Source organism: Tiliqua scincoides, chromosome 5, assembly GCF_035046505.1.
Source record: "Tiliqua scincoides isolate rTilSci1 chromosome 5, rTilSci1.hap2, whole genome shotgun sequence".
NCBI lineage: Eukaryota > Metazoa > Chordata > Lepidosauria > Squamata > Scincidae > Tiliqua > Tiliqua scincoides.
In genome coordinates, this window is record NC_089825.1 from 73750700 (window position 1) to 73767395 (window position 16696).

A 16696-nucleotide genomic window follows, 5' to 3' on the forward strand; every position below is an offset into this window, starting at 1 on the left:
ACTTGTTGCTAAAAGCTGGTTAAAGTTCTTGACAGCTGGTCTATTCATGGAAAGATATCCGAGACAAGTTCCATAAATAAAAACACCCTTGCACAACCAACATGCATCCTTCTTAAAGAGGCACTCAGAATTGACATCCTACATTCAAGTCAAAAGTCCACTGCAATCTATATTTTGAGAATGACACGTGGCATTTTAGTCAACACCATGTCCCTACAGCATTTTATTCTATTAGAATACAATATTAACTATCCTTATTAAAAATAAGTTTCAAAAATAGGTGTCAAAAACAGCTTGAGATCTAAGGGCCAAATTCTATCCAATTTTCCAGTGCAGCTGTGCCAATGGGGCATGCACTGCATCCTGTTGTGGGAAGGCAGTCACAGAGGCCTCCTCAAGGTATGGGAACATTTGTTCCCTTACCCTGGGGCTGCATTGCAGTTGCGCCAGTGCTGGAAAGTTGGATAGGATTGGGCCCTAAGTTAACAACTGAGAGACGGTGGTTTGAATTCAATAGATGCTACCAGATACCTTAATTAGTATTTGTATGTCATTTTAGAGAGAGCAAAGCACTTCATATCCAGCATAATGGCAATTTTTGTAGGAATGTACGCTTATGGCTGTAGTACCATATATTAGAGATGGAGGCAGCGGAGGCAAAATCTGGTAAATACCTCAAGGTTCAAGAGATTGAGCTATCTACTGAATTTTATAAGCAGAAGTCTTCTCTCATTACACATACAAACTTACACACGTAAGTACAAAGTAGTCTTTGTGAAAACTAGAGATTATGTGAAGGAAACATGATCATTTTTGTTATGTTTGCTAAAATATGCCAAGTCAGGTCCCAAACCAATTCAGGGCATTAGACATTTTCCCAACCAAGGTTTTCCAGAAAACCCAACATTACTGAAACCCACCCTACCTACTGAAAATTATTTGAGCACTAACCACATCAAGGCTGAACAAACTTGCTTTCTATCTTGGGAGATATCCCCAAAATTTAGAAGCCAGAAAAACTTTTCAGCTTTCAGTGTTTTGCTTTAACACAAATACCACCACCAACACCCCTTCCTCAAAATCTCATGTGCTACCAGTGAATAATACACATTAGATTTTACATATAAACAAGCATTTAAACACAAATTTTCAACCCTTGTGGTGGTAGGAAAATTTGGCAAATGGCAATGTGCCAGCAAAAAAAGTCCTAAAGGCTTCGCTCCAAAAATAAAGTTACAGCAAGAAGCTGAAGTTAAAATACATTACATGAAAGCTGGAATTCCATACACATTTACTGGGAACCAAGACACAACGAACTCATTGGGCTCACTTCTGACTGAAAAACAAGCTCCCCCCTCCCCTTTTCTCCTTCCAAGCTGGTGCAGAGGCTGCTGTAGTGAAGGGGCAGACAAACACACCTAAGGGGCCTATTGGAGGGAAGAGTGTGTGCTCTGTGTGACACGCATCCCACCCCAGCATGTGAACGAGTCTCCCTCCATAACCAAGTCTCCTCTCCCTCTTCTGAGCAGAAGCTGCCTCCCCCAGCCCCACAGCTATCACTTCAGCCATTTCTCCTGCTGCTGCTGTCACCTGCCCTCCAGGACAGCCCAGCACAAACAACAAGACCCAAACACTACTGCAGCTGAGGCAGTAGATGCTGCACCTTACAGCAACAGCTGTCCCTTACCTTGCCACCATTCTCTAGGTGCCACAGTGGATCTCCATGGCAACTAGGCACCTAGACTTTGTCAAGCCCTGAACTATACTATTGCTTCTCTGCAAGCAGGTATTTTCTTAGGAAAAATCCTCTTAAACACGAAGCTCAGACATCAAGGGTTTTACTAAATATAACAAATAGGCAGTTATATGACCGTCTATGACAATAGGCAGTTTCACGTCAGTCAAAAAGCTGAAGGCTGATAAAAGAGATTCAGACACGTTATGGCATAGTTTGCTGCAGCTTTGCATTCAAATGGTTTAATTTTTTCCCCCTGAAAATAAAGAATCAACAGAAATGGTCACACAAGACATTAAATGCTCACCTATCCCCTAAAATTTAAAAACCAAGTACATGGTACAGAGCCAAGTTAAGAGAGTTCCTAACCAATTTTCCAGCACTGATGTAAGGGCAATGCAACTCCGAGGCAATGCAACATTGCCCTACCTTGAGGAGGCCTCCATGACTGCCCGCCAACTGCAGGATGCAACACAAGCATCACTGACACAGCTATGCCAGTGCTGGAAAGTTGGTTAGGATTGCGCCCTTCCTCATTTTCCTTTGAAACTTTTAAAAACTTATGTCCCAATTCCAAAGTTTTAGATTTTCTCCCTTACAAAAAGGTAGTCAATACGCATGAATGATGAACAAATTGCAAAGAGATTATTCTGATAACATTTTATTCAGAAAATTCTTTATAAAAAGTTGAGGAAGAATATGCAGATATCATCATCTGCTGCAGTGATTGTTTTAGTTCAGACTGCCATGGAATTCAGAGTTCTCCATTTTCAATTTTGCAGTCACCTGAATGATGTTGAATTCTCTTCCATGAAGGTGTGTAGTCAGAAGTAATCCTGTATTGCTCTAACAAACCAGAATCTCTTCATTCATGTTTCAGCCACATACCTGGTAACAATAATATCCGCAAAAATACTTCAGATTCTATCACTTGATGTTGTTTCATGGGTACTTGACTGGAAGACCATGCATAGTGAAAGACAATGAAAGTTACCTTATGAAGTAGCTTATAGCTTGTTTCCAACTTCCTTTGCTATATAAATATTAACATATGCATACCACTGACACTGCTTTAACTGAGAATTCCCTTCAAAAGATTATTTGGAATAATTACATACAATGTTATGTTCTTTAAGTAATTTTGCTTTCTTGTATTGTTCATGTTTTCTATAGTATTTTGGTGTAATATTGTTCAAGCTGTTATGCCACTACCCCTTTCATGTTTTTCTTCTCCCCCCCCCCCCCCCAAAGTTCTTCTTCTTATTTGACAGGACTGGACTTAACAGCCCAATCCTACACCTGTCATACAACATTTTCTGTGGATGTGTAGATGTCAGAATGTATTTCTCCATGGTTGCTTATGTTTTGAAGAAAACACCTCTAAATGCAACACATCTAAATGCAGTTGCTGTGACCAGAGGCAGCAATGGAGGTATTGTCCCAGTCATTCCAGCCTCCTTCCAGGGCAGGAGGTCTGGTCTAGAGGATAGAGCCTCCATTTGCCTGAAGATAACATCCACAAGGTTGCCAGTTCGAGGCCACTGGCACCGTGCGACCTTGAAGCAGCTGACAAGCTGAGCCGAGCTATTTCCATCTGCTCTGAGCGTGGGAGGATGGAGGCCAGGATGGAGGCCAGATCAGAACGAAACATCTGAATTGTTGTGGCTCTTGAAAGATAGAGCCTTCTTTCAGTTGTAAAAATCCCTACGGGGATTTAAATTAGCCTGCCTATGTAAACCGCCTTGAATAAAATCTTGAATAAAGACCAAGAAAGGCGGTATATAAATACCTGTATTATTATTATTATTATTATTATTATTATTATTATTATTTATGGAATGCATAAAATGGCTACCAAGCCAGAGACTTACTGCTCTAAGTTTCACTACATTTGCTTTTCTGTTATTTTTCACTTTCATTTAATATGGGGTGATGTTCATGGGCATCCAAGTTAACAAGAAAAATACTGCTGCTTTCCAGGTCCTGCTTTCCATATACCCAAATGCTAAAGTTACCCAAGTGTTCATAGCTGAGGAAAAGTCTATCAACAGAAGATACACTGACAGCTTTGACGATGATTTCTGTACTACAAATTGTTTGTACATTTTCTAATTGTAGCAGCAATAATTTCCAAATACATTACAAGAAGTTATTTCTCTTCAATCTGCACTTGGGAAAACCTTTTTGTCTGAAGCATTCTGTCAGCAGTATTGCATGACCCTCTTCTCACTGGAAAGGCTCAGTTGATATGACAGGGGATGGATGACTTCAAGGATATGAAGACTTTAACAACTGTTTCTATGCCATGAAAAACACAAAAAGGAAAGACAGCTCCTTTCTAAATACCAGAGTTATGTATAATTGTCACCTCATTTATTATTATTATTAACGGTATTTATATACTGCATTTCAACTAAAACTTCACAAAGAGAAAAATCAAATAATGAATCTTTGTCCCAAAAGGGCTCACAATCTAAAATTATACAAAAGAATACCAGCAAACATCCACTAGAAAAGACATTGAGGAGTGTCAATGGTGAGGAGTAAACACTGATTAACTGAATCCGAACTACAGCTGGTTAAATTACAGTTTCCGAGTAATGTCTTGCAATTGTATTGCACAGCAAATGCAAGGAACTCTGAACAATCTTCCCAAACTCTGCATGTAACAAAATTGCTTGGGATGAGAAGTCAAGTAAGATTTTGAACTTCCTACCTGGTAAAACAAGTTAACAACATGTACTAGAGACACAGAATGGGTTACTTACTGCTGTGCAACTAACAAATTAACTCTCTCTGCTGCAAATATAGGTGTGCATTATTTAATGACGAGAATGCGTTCTTGCACCCCAGCCATCAAGTGATGCCCAGCACTAAATGACACCACCTGTAAGCCCCTGGAGCCGAGGGGAGCTGAGCTCCCCTTGCCTTCAGGGGCTTTTCTGAGCCCTGCAGAGGCAGCACACATCTGTGAGGCTCAGAATCGCCTTTTTGGCCAAAAAATTGCAACTTCTGGTTTCTTCTGGGAAACTGGAAGTGACTTTGCCTTATAAGGCACTCAGAGGCTTGAACACCTTATAAGGCAAAAAACAGAGGCAGACACTCGCTGCCTCTGCGGGGCTCAGAAAAGCTCTTGGAGGCAAAGGAAGCACAGCTCCCCTTGGCTTTGGAAGCTTGGGGGAAGGAACAATATCAGTGACAGACCATCGCATACACAGTCCATTACTGGTCAGAACGTCACTTGTGACGTTCACCTGTACATGGCAACAATGTTTCTCCAACTCCTGACTTCCGAAACTTGGTTCTGATAAACACTTAATCTTAGCATAACAGATGAAAGAACATTTGTTTGCTCCAATGAGGTGATGTCTGCATAAGGATAACCAGGTCTACATCTACTGGATTTAAATAGTAGACATCCAGTCTACATCTACTGGATTTAAATAGAGGGCTGTTCTGAAAGTAAGCACTGCTTGGATGTTAAAAAAAAACAAACAATACTTAAGGAAAACAATTTAATACTGATCAAGTTAATACCATGACCACACTGCAATCTCCATCTGAATTGAGGCAATCATCATATCCTGGAACAAGTTTCTTTATCCCCCTTCAGCCCAACCTGCTTTATAGGTCACTGTGTGTGTGTGCATTTTCATGCAGAAGCAGCAGCCAGATGTCTGCATTCCTCTCCTTTTGTTCTTAACAGCTCTCCTGCCTCCCAAGTGATTGTTGTCCTTTAAAGCAAAGGTCTGCTCCCAGAACACAATGGCCATTAGCTGCTTGTTGGAGAAAGTTTCATTGAACTAAGGTTGTCTTATGGAGCTTACTGCTCAAACAGCCCAAACAAGGAACTTGCCAAACAAACTTTGTTTGGCCACTGTGTTCTGGGACCTCAAAGAAAGGACCTTAAAGGACAATCACCTGGGAGGTATGAGAGTTTGCCTCAGGCTGCATAACAATGCAGGCACATTCTTGGTGGAGGAGATAAAGAAGCTTGTTCCACAACATGACAATTGACTCAATTCAGATGGAGATTGCATGGAGAAGAATTGTGGCCATGGTATTTAACTTCTGAGCAGTATTAAGTTGTTTTCCTTAAGTCTTGTTTTTTTAACAGCCAAGCAATACTTATTTTCAGAATAGTCCTGGTAAAAAAATTCAAAGCTGCAAGCACCAAAACATAATGGTTAACCTCAAATTCAAACTGACCAATGACAACTTGGTCAGTTCACACTAAACTTGCAAAAGCAAGAAAGAGAGGTAACTATGAGCTAGCCTGGGCATATCTGCTTTGCTGAGGATCTCTATTTCATATTACCTAAGAGTTCTTTGCTTTTTATTGCTTTCTGAGAAAAAGAAAGCCCCTTTTCTTGCATAGAACATGCTTTGTGTTTAGCAATCCTGAGTGAGAGAACATACCTCTGTAATTAAGAATTAATATGGAGGTAGACACTCACTCTACCTACAAGTTCCCTAGCTATTTTAAAAAAAATGGTATAGCTTATATTTTGATTTTTTTAAATAAGCCATTCTAAAACTGGAAGTAGTCCACTGGTCAGGTCAAAAGAATCAACCACACTAATTAACTAATGCAGTGTTTCTCAAACTGTGGGTCAGGACCCACTAGGTCACGAACCAATTGCAGGTGGGTCCCCATTCATTTCAATATTTTATTTTTAATATATTAGAATTGATGCTACCATGGTGTGTGATTGCATTTGGGGATATGTTACAGACATGTACTTTTAAAAAGTTACTATGTATATTCTTTTAACAATGATAGTCAATGAGAGTTACTCCTGGGTAAGTGCAGGCAGGATTGCAGCCTAGGATTGTAAAAAATTTTCCTACTTGATGAGGTCACTTCCAGTCATGACATTGCTTCCGGTGGTCCTGAAAGATTCTCATTCTAAAAAGTGGGTCCTGGTACTAAATGTGTGAGAACCACTGAACTTACGAGATCAACAAGTGTTATTTTAATGCGTGGCCCTCTGCCATTTCAAGCCACTGCTGAACAATGAAAAATTGAAGCATGTTCAGCAATCTGTCAATTTGCACTCTCCCACTATGTTCAACGGGATTTATTCCAAAGTGTATAAGATTGCAATCCTAGTCTCTTCTCCTCTTCCTCCTGCCAAAGCATTTGCCCACTGTGCAAACTGTTCAGACTTCAGTTCACCACTGCAGTGAAACAGGCACAGAGCCAAAGGAACCCAAGGGCCTTACCTCCCCACTCTCTAATTAGTGTCATTAACCCCAGCGAAAGGGGCCAGGCAGTGGCCAACAATGTGCTGGGTGGGTGGACGCAGTGAGACATGCAGCATTTCCCATGTTGCTCCTTTCCTTCAAGCCAACAGGGAGGTTGTGGTAGTGCAGCCAGAGGTATAGGCAAGAGCTGCTAGAAAATCTGCTTGCTTGCCACCTTTACCCAACTTCATTTCAATGCCTCTCTTCTTATCTGCAAAATCCCTTCTTCATCTTTCTGCTTTCCTCCCCCCCCCCACTTTTTTTAACTCTTCAAGATTATATTGCTATCATCCAGACTTTCCACCCCTTTTCTATTTTCTCATCCATATTTTGCAATCCCATCTAGGTGTCTAAACTATCCTGTCCTCTTATCTAATAATTCTTTTTCATGTTCCAAATTCAAACACTTTCATTTCTCTTTGCCTTTATATTTTGGTTCTATTTCTCTGCAGGTGAGGGGTGGGTGAATGGCGTGTTGTCTGTACACCACCAAAGGCAATAGGCAGAAGGAGGGAAGATCTGACTACTGAATTGTTGGCCTGTCTCCTAAATCCAAAGTGAATTTGTAAAGCCCTGTAAAAGGAACAATAACTTCTCACCTGTATTGGACACTTTCTTCCACTATAATTCTATTCCCCATCTTTCCAGAAATTTTCCTTAAAAGGAACAGCATACTTAAGAGGAAAACATCATCACTGAAGCCCTCCAAAATTGTTCTGAACCAAGTGACCTTGGTTTCTTCTGCCATTTCCTGCATTTGCTATGCCTTGCTGGTTATATCAGCTAATGTGGGTGGAACAACAGTGTACCTGAAGTTAGTGTTCACGTTATCCAGTCTTTTTTGTGTACAGAACCGAGAAATAGCCATCCATTTGCATTTCAGAATAGTCAAACATTAATAACATTGTCTTTTGCCAGCAGAAACAGAATAATATCCTTGATGCGGGTCTAACATTTTTATTTTTCATACTAATATAATGTATTTCAACTTAAAAAGAACCCCTTTTGACATGAGCTATTTAATTTCACATTTTCTTCTCTAAATATAGGCCTTACTTGCAAGATACAGCCATCTATTTCATAAACATCACCAAAAACTGTTATTGACAACTGGCAAACCAGCCAGAGACTTACCACATGGAGACATATGGAGACCAAATCACTAATATTTATCACGTTTGAATTCATCCTGCAAGAAACTCAGGACCGTACACATGTGTTTCCCTCATTTTATCCTTATAATCACCTTGTTGGGTTGGTTATATAGAGCAGGGGTCTCCAAACCCCGGCCCGGGGGCCAGATGCAGCCCGCAGCAAGCCTCTATGCGGCCCATAGCCAGCCTCTTGTCCCCTGAAAGCCTCTGGCCCACTCGACTGAACATTACCAGAGCTGTGCTCTGATTGCATCTGGAGGGTGTTCTGAGGGTCGGAGAGGCTGAGTGAATGAGCCACTCGCTCATTCATTTATTCATTCATCTAAGTTCCATCTCTAATTTATTTATTTAAATTTTATATTTAAATTTCTTCCCGGTCCTCAGCACTGCGCCAAATATTTCATGCGGCCCTCCGGCCAAAAAGTTTGGAGACCCCTGATATAGAGAAAAAAACAGGCCTGACCAACACCACACTAGCTCACTGGCCCCACAGTCATCACCCAAGAACAGAGTGGAATTTCCCACATTCCCGCCTTCTCACAAAGTCATGCCTTACAACCAATTATTGCTGGATAACAAGCACCTTCCTAGATCTCTGGGGCAAAAACATATTAAGCAAAGCAAAAAAAAACTATGTATTTGAGATTTGAGAAAAATAAAAATAAAAAAATAAAAATCTTATTTCTGTTAATTAGCTAGCTTTACTCAGAGGGTCCTGTTCTAGAGAGACAAGTCCTTCACAGTGGCTGGACATTTTGAAAATAAAGATACGCGCTTTAAAAAAGTTTTGTTCTGAAAAGGCACTGCACCCCAAGAGAACAGATGAGAATTTACACAAACTATGAACAGGTTATCCTTATCTTTAGCTATTTTATTTAATTCCCTAATGGTCTATAAAATCCACCAATTGTGTTATTTAGGCCTTTGTTCTGTTTGGTCTACTTTCTAACGCTGCAACACAAAACCATCAGTAAATCTGATCATTTACTTCAGCAGAATGTGGACTATATTATTGAATTTATATAGCTTGTATATTAGCTTCAATTACATACCTATCATTCTTCAAAACAATCAACACACAACCACCATGATTCATATTTTTAGAGATAAGCTAGTGATACTTTGCCCTCTTCAGCAATCATTTCCGACACACCATGAATAGCAACAAGAAACATATTATAGAAATGTTTTGTGTCCCATTATATTGTCATCAAAATATACTGTTCCCTGCTGTTAAAAGATGCACCTTTTAACATGGCAGTTCTCTTACATTTTCCAGTGGCTGTTTGCTAGTGACTCTTCTCCAACCCTCCCCCCACCCCCTTAAAGGCTGTGAGCTCCTTTGGAACAGAGAATGAACTTTCAATTTTTTTTTTTACTATGTAAACTACTTTGTTAACGTTGAAAATCAGAGTAATATGAAACTTGCTGACACCATTATAAGACTTTGGAAAAGACGTTTTCAGACACAGGCTAAATTAAGAACTACTCCAGGAAACTGCCCCTTTTCAAAACCTATCACTACCTTATTTGATGCACTCTTCAAGGGCACTGAGGCAGGACTCTTAAAAAACTATTAAGAACAATAGTTCTAAGCTTTCTTTACAAATTAGACTCAGGCAACATTCTGTGCTTGTCCAGTCATGTAACTAGGCACTAAAATGTTTGCAATACAAAAGTCAAGGTTGGTCTTTAGCTGTGCAGGCCAGGAGTGGTTCAGGCTTGCTCACTTTCTGGTTTATCTGTAACTAGGCCTCCTCATATACAGCTACCACCTGCCCATTCCCCTCCCCCATTACTTACTACAGTCTATTTACAGCAAATGTTGGGCAGATTGCCAAGGAAGGGAAAGGGTACAAGAGTAAAGAGGCAGTTTGTCATACTTAGAAGTCACTGAGTTCATTGGGACTATTTCTGGGGGAAAAAATGCTTAAGATTGTGCAGTAAGACAATCACTACCAGGCAGGGAGCTGCCTGATGTGGCAGCATTGAGGTCAGTCATTCTGAAAAGTTCTCAGACCAAAGTCCACACTTAATTCCAATCTACAGTACTTGTCAAACTTACTGCTGCCTACATCAATGTTTTGTGTCTTCATTTTTTCCTGTCTCTTTCCCCCTCCCCACGATGCTCACCCAAGGTCTTGCTACAACCAGTTGAAGATCCAGGCTACATTCTACAAAGCCCCTAATCAGCAGATGCACTCCAACAAAAGCAAACTACAACAAAAATTGACTCTAAGTGTAAATGCTGACCACCAAAGGGGGGAGGGAAGATTTAGGGCTAAATCCTGTTCATTTTTCCAGCCCTGGTGTAGGTGGCTGTGCCAATGGGGTTTGCGCTACACCAGCGTGTGGCCGGTCCGTGGAACTCCTTGCCACAGCATGTGGTGATGGCATCTGGCCTAGATGCCTTTGGGATTGGACAGATTTCTGGAAAAAAAGTCCATTACAGGTTAAAAGCCATAATGGGTATGTGTAACCTCCTGATTTTAGAAATGGCCTACATCAGAATGCCAGATGCAAGGGAGAGCACCAGGATGCAGGTCTGTTGTTGTCTTGTATGCTCCCTGAGGCATTTGGTGGGCCATTGTGAGATACAGGAAGCTGGACTAGATGGGCCTTTGGCAGTGGGGCTGTTCTTATGGTGGGTGGGCAGTTATGGAGGCCTCCACAAGGCGAGCAGATGTTTGTTCCCCTGCCTCAGGGCTGCAATGCAGCTGCACTGGCGCTAGAAAGTTGGACAGGATTGAGCCCTTCATGAAGACCTTCAAAAGTTCTTTTCCAGCCTCTTCCTTGGAGAGAAACTCAAAGCCGTCTTAGTGGAGGGAATGAGCAGACTGGAAAATGAGCCTTGAGGGCACAGAGAAGCAACTTGCAGAGCGGTGTTCTCTAGTAGTTGCGCATCCTTGCGCAAGACAGTGGGCTTAGGTGCCTGCTTCCTCGTGGCGCGACCCCACCAAGCAGTATACTTCTCCAGGAGGCGTGTTTCTAGGTTGGCTGTGCTGTGGTTTAGACACCTCCTCTCACAGGAAGGTGTGGTGGGTTGGGAGGCAGGTGGGGCAGAGCCTCCCCGCTGGAGTCCTTGGAGAGGCGCCGCCGCCGTGGGAGGCACCCAAGCGTTGCCCGTGGGTGGTGGGTGCTTGGGTGCCTCCCACGGCGGCGGCGGCGCCTCTCCAAGGACTCCAGCGGGGAGGCTCTGCCCCCACCCACCACACCTCCCTGCCCTCTTGGCTCCCACACGTGGGCAGAGGGTGCCTGGGCACCCCACAGGGCAGCAGTGCTTTGCGAAGGACTCCAGTGGGGAGGCTCTGCCTCACCTGCCTGCTCAACCACCGCACCTCCCTGCCCCCCAGTTCAGCACCGCCCCACTGACCAGGACCCGCAGGCGCTGCCCGCCAAGGGAGCAGCCGGAGCGCAACGGCCGAGAGCGGGGAGGGCAGACCCAGCAGCCACCTCCCGCGTGACTTCGGGTCACCGTGACCCGGGCGGCGAAGAAGGGCTCCGCGTCGCCACGGCAAAGGCGCCCGCCCGCCCCTCCGGCAAGCGCACGAGGAGACGCGCCCCGCAGCCCTTCTCTACTCACCGTGCAGCCACGCGCCCCGCCAACCCGCTCTCTGCAACAGCCGCCCGCCAAGCACGCCGGCAGAACCCGGATGCGCTCCGATGGAGGCAGGGCAAAGCCTGGCCAGCAACGGAAGTAAAACTGCAGGAGGCGCCGCAGCGCGGCTCACCTAGAGATAGAAACGCCGCTAGACTCGCACTTCCCTCATCTGGGACGGCACATTCCGGGTTGTCTTTGGAGCCTTTTTTCCTCCCAGGGGAATCATTCGTGACAGCTGAGCTCCCTATAACTGAAGGTGGTGTCAGAAACAAGCACACTGGGTTTAGTAAGAGCCCAGTCCTACGCATGCCTACTCAGAAGTACGTTCCATTGTAGTCAATGGGCTTACTCCCAGGAAAGTGTGGAGAGGACTGCAGCCTAAGAGACCAAGCCTAGGCAGGTCTACTCAGAAGTAAGTATCATTAGAGTCCATGGAGCTTACTTCCAGGAAAATGTGTGTAGGATTGTAGCCTTAGGGCCCAATCCTACCCAATTTTCTAGTGCCAGTGCAGCTGTGCCAATGGAGCATGCACTGCATCCTTTGGTGGGGAGGCAGGCAGAGAAGCCTCCTCAAGGTATGGGAACATTTGTTCCCTTACCTTGGGTCTGCATCGCAGTTGCGCCAGTGCTGGAAAGTTGGGTAGGATTGGGCCCTTAGGCTGCAATCCTATCTTACTCCTCAGAAGCAAACACCTCTACCTATAGGAAATTATTATATAGCCAGGATGTTGGTGTAACTGTGGTTGGGCACATAAGAAAATAAGAAGAGCCCAGCTGGATCAGGCCCAGGGTCCATCTAGTCCTGTATCTCACAGCAGCCAGCCAGATAAGTGTGGCACACTTCCACACACACCCAAAAAAGGTGGAAATAAAGATACTCCTAAGTCAGACTTGAGTAACAAGCAGTTTGTTTAGGTTTCCAGCATTTGAAATTATTTAGTTCAGTGGTTCTCAAACTTTTAGCACTGGGACCCACTTTTCAGAATGAGGATCTGTCAGTACCCACCGGAAGTGATGTCATAACCAGAACATCATCAAGTAACGTCATCAAGCAGGAAAATTTTTAACAGTCATAGGCTGCAATGCTACCCACACTTACCCAGGGATAAGTCCCATTTACTATCATTGTTAAAAGCATGTACTTAGTAGCCTGTTCAAAATACAGATATGTAACATTTCCCCAAATGCAGTCACACATTATGGTATAATCAAGTCTAATACATTAAAAATAAAATATTGAAATGAATGGGGATCCACCTGAAATTGGCTCACAACCCACCTAGTGGGTCCCGATCCATAGTTTGAGAAACACTGATTTAGGGCACAATCCTAACCCACTTTCCAGCACTGACAATGAAGCTCTGAGATAAGGGAACAAATATTCCCTTACTTTGAGGAGGCCTCCATGAATCCCACCAAACTGCAGGATGCAGCACAAGTTTCATTGGCACAGCCAAATCCTATCCAACTCTCCAGCGCTACTGCAGCAGTGCCAATGCGGCATGGGCCGCATCCAATGGTAGGGGGGCAGCCATAGAGACCTCCTGTAGGTAAGGGAATGTAGGTAAGGGAATTGCAGCTGCACTGGCACTAGAAAGTTAGATAGGATTGGTCCCTTAGTCTAATAGTTATCCCCATATCACAGACCTGTGGCTGAGATTGGCTTACAAGCAGTCCAAAAGGATTCATTGCAAGGATAGGATGCGTGCAAATGTATACCCCACCAAACCCTCAAAACACCTTGTGTGCACCTTAATACACTTGATTCACCAGCTTCTCTTGCTGGCCCCCTCACTCCCTTACTTTCAGCTGCAGCCTTTCCTCCTGCCTCTGCACTAGCCTACTTGAAGTTGTTCACTCACCCTGTTTATTTCAAACAGTGTGCAAACAAGGGAAACTACACCAAAGTAGAATGGGGCAGAGAATCACCACCCAAGCTGCTTTCCTAAGGGAGGAGGTGGCAGCCGCAGCAGTGGGTTTTTTTTCTTTTCCTCCCTCCTGCAGCCTGGAGGAAGAAGTGGGCTGTTGCTTCCCTGATCCTCGCACCCAGCAGCAAGCAGGTAGAGGATTGGAGCCAACTAAAGCAGTTTGGTTGGTGGACAGCAGGCAGATGTAGAGCATGGTTCAATGTTATCCCAACTGTGAAGCAGGAGGACTAAACAGAGCAGGTCAATACCCATTATATGCCATTTTATACTGTTGCTGTGATTATTCTTGTTTTTCTATTATGTTAGTTGCTTTCTGTTTCCTCTTATAAGGAAACGGAGATTAAAAGTTTCAAAATAAATATAGGCCATTGTTAGAGTGGAGGAAGAGGTGTGATGCCACTACCCTGGTTTTCTTCTCACTTGTTCTCAGTGAGTGGGAAACTGATTGGAGAGCCATCTGATATTTCAAGTTAATGTAATCCAGTGTTGCTTTTTCTATATTGTAGGTCACAAATAAGGGAAGGGCTGATATTACAAATAGATTATGATAAATTTACAATCCAGTCCAAGTACACTATGAACATTTATTAAACTGTAACTGGCCTGCTATATAAATAAGCAATTGCACTGAAACACACTGGAAGTTCTACCTCCTCTCCACCACACCCCATGATTGCTTGATATTGGATTATTTATTTACACACAGCTCACATTACAGTAAAAGTAATTCTTTGTTAAATTGCCACCACAATCACCTTATCTCATCATCATTCACATTGTGTTCCATTCATTGGCAGGCCCATGAGTTGTACTTTCAAAAGCATATTTGTGTACACATTTCCTACCTTTCCTTCTGGTGTTTGGTAAAGAGGAAGGAAGCTGACTCAAGGAAAGCATTCACTTCTGTTGTGCAATCCAAAGGAGAACGGAACGGTTCAGTCTACATAGATACTAGAATGAAGGATTTGAACTTATAGTACCACCTGATATTGCAAAAGAATAATTATTCACCTTGTAGCCACAGAAAACAAAGACAACACCAAATTTCATTGCTGAAACAATCATTAATGTACACACTATGGAGGCTAAGCTATGGCCCCTCCCAACTTAAGCAAACATTCTTTTTTTCTAAATGGAGTAATTTATCAAGCTAAAGTTTATTATTGTTCGGATTATGAACTCAGACTCTAAAAGGTACAGTGTGAACCAGACCAAGAAGAGTAGCACCTACTGGTTAGCACTTAGTGCACCTCTTTCTGAATCACCAAGTACCATATAATACAATAAAATATACTTCAGCAGATCTAGAATAGTTAGATATGATCATTTACAATTTTTGCTTGTATCCTGATGGCAAGTTCTATATAAGATCAGTTAATGTGTTAGCTATACAAAGGTTATGTTACATTAGTTATCAGAAGAAATTTTATTATGCAAGTACTCCATATATTTTAAAGTCTGATTCTTCTGACTAAGTATTTGCAGTAAGTCCTACTGAGTTTGGTGGAGCCTAGCTCCTCCATAAACATGCATGAGATTGCAGTCATGTCTTGGAAGAATGTAAAAAGATTAAAAGTTTGTAGTTAAGCACAGCTGGCAGATAAGAAGTGTTATGACTGAAACACTATACAGAAGTGTTCTCCCTTCCCATCAGAATGCCTTCAACTCTCCAAACCAGACAGGCACCACCATTACACACTTTTAGGTCTCAGGCCAAGGTGTGGCTTTTTGAGAAGGCCTATGGCACTAACCTATGTTATTTATATTGTGACTCTATTATGTTACTCACACCCAATTCTTATCTTTCTGCCATTTGGGAATTTGTTTTGTTTTATCAACATTTTATTACCAGTTGTGCAGGTGTATTATTATTATTATTATTATTAACAGTATTTAATAATGTAAGTAAACCATGTGTGTATGTAAGTAAACCATGTGGGTTTTATGGTTCTTGATCTCGAGCCAGACTCCATAGTGAATCAAATCAATAGACTTGGACTTTCCAGCCCCTAACACACTGGACCCAGCAATTATAATGTACTTTGAAGGGCAGGAATTGGCCTTAAAATTATGAAAAATCTCAAAGCTATTGTAAAGGTTTTTTTTAAAATTCATAGTTCATTGTTTTATCAATACATGATTTCATTCTCTCTGAAGTTCTTGCTTTGAAAATATACACAATGAGTGTCATGATAGGATTGGATTTTACAGCTAGCTAGCTAGACTATCAAGGCCATTGCAGGTATTGCAGATACCTGTTCTTGGCAGTTTGCTAGTTTTCTTTTTGTAGGGCAAGAGATCAAATAAGATATCCCTGTTTGTACTCCAAAGTGCAAACCAACGCCTAACCCTTTAGCATTCTACTTTATCGCACATATAAACCTTGTCTTAATCATATGTAGCAAATAGTGAGAACAGCTTATTTTCTATTTAATACTGAGGCATGTGAACCTATGAAGTTGCCTTACTGGGGAAACAGACCTTTACATCCCAGTCCTGGACTGTAATATTATTAGGCAAATATAAATATGAACTGTAATACATGGATTACAACAAATTAAAAATCATAAAGTTGCAAGCTAGTAAGTTGTATAGAATGTATGACATGCTAGGGCATTCCTATAGGCAAGTTACAGCAGTGGCCCATACAAAGGGAGAAACAAGGAGAGCTTTAAAAAAAATCAGAGATCCACGCTGCCAGTCACTCTTGTAATGCACATAGCAACACTGCCAGCATGTGCAGGGCCACATCCCAACAATGCCCCACATGAGCCATGCATGAAGAGCCAATCAATGCATGGCATCAGGGAGACAACTCACAGCAACCCACCCCCCCCCATAATTTGATATAAGATGCCATGCCACCTCCCACTGCAGAAGCGACTATGGTGCAGGCAGCAAAGCCAGAAATCAGCCAGCAGTCCCATTACTTGGAATTCTAATCACCCTTGTGCCAATCACAAAAACATACATTGCCAAGAAGTACCTCTTGGGCTGCAACAGAGGAAAGAAATATATCTTCCTTGGGAGA

At 42.6% G+C, this 16696-nt stretch overlaps 1 protein-coding gene across 2 annotated transcripts in view; it reads right to left on the reverse strand.

Annotated features, from left to right (window-relative positions):
- SLC20A2 (solute carrier family 20 member 2) overlaps positions 1 to 11797 on the reverse strand; it is an 83924-nt gene extending 72127 nt beyond the window's left edge. Inside the window, exon 1 of one of the 2 annotated variants that reach the window (XM_066627111.1) lies at positions 11720 to 11797. The gene's annotated coding sequence lies outside the window, so the exon portion shown is untranslated. The remainder of the gene's footprint in view (positions 1 to 11719) is intronic. The other variant, XM_066627109.1, reaches the window with a different exon arrangement.
- Positions 11798 to 16696: the final 4899 nt, after the last annotated feature.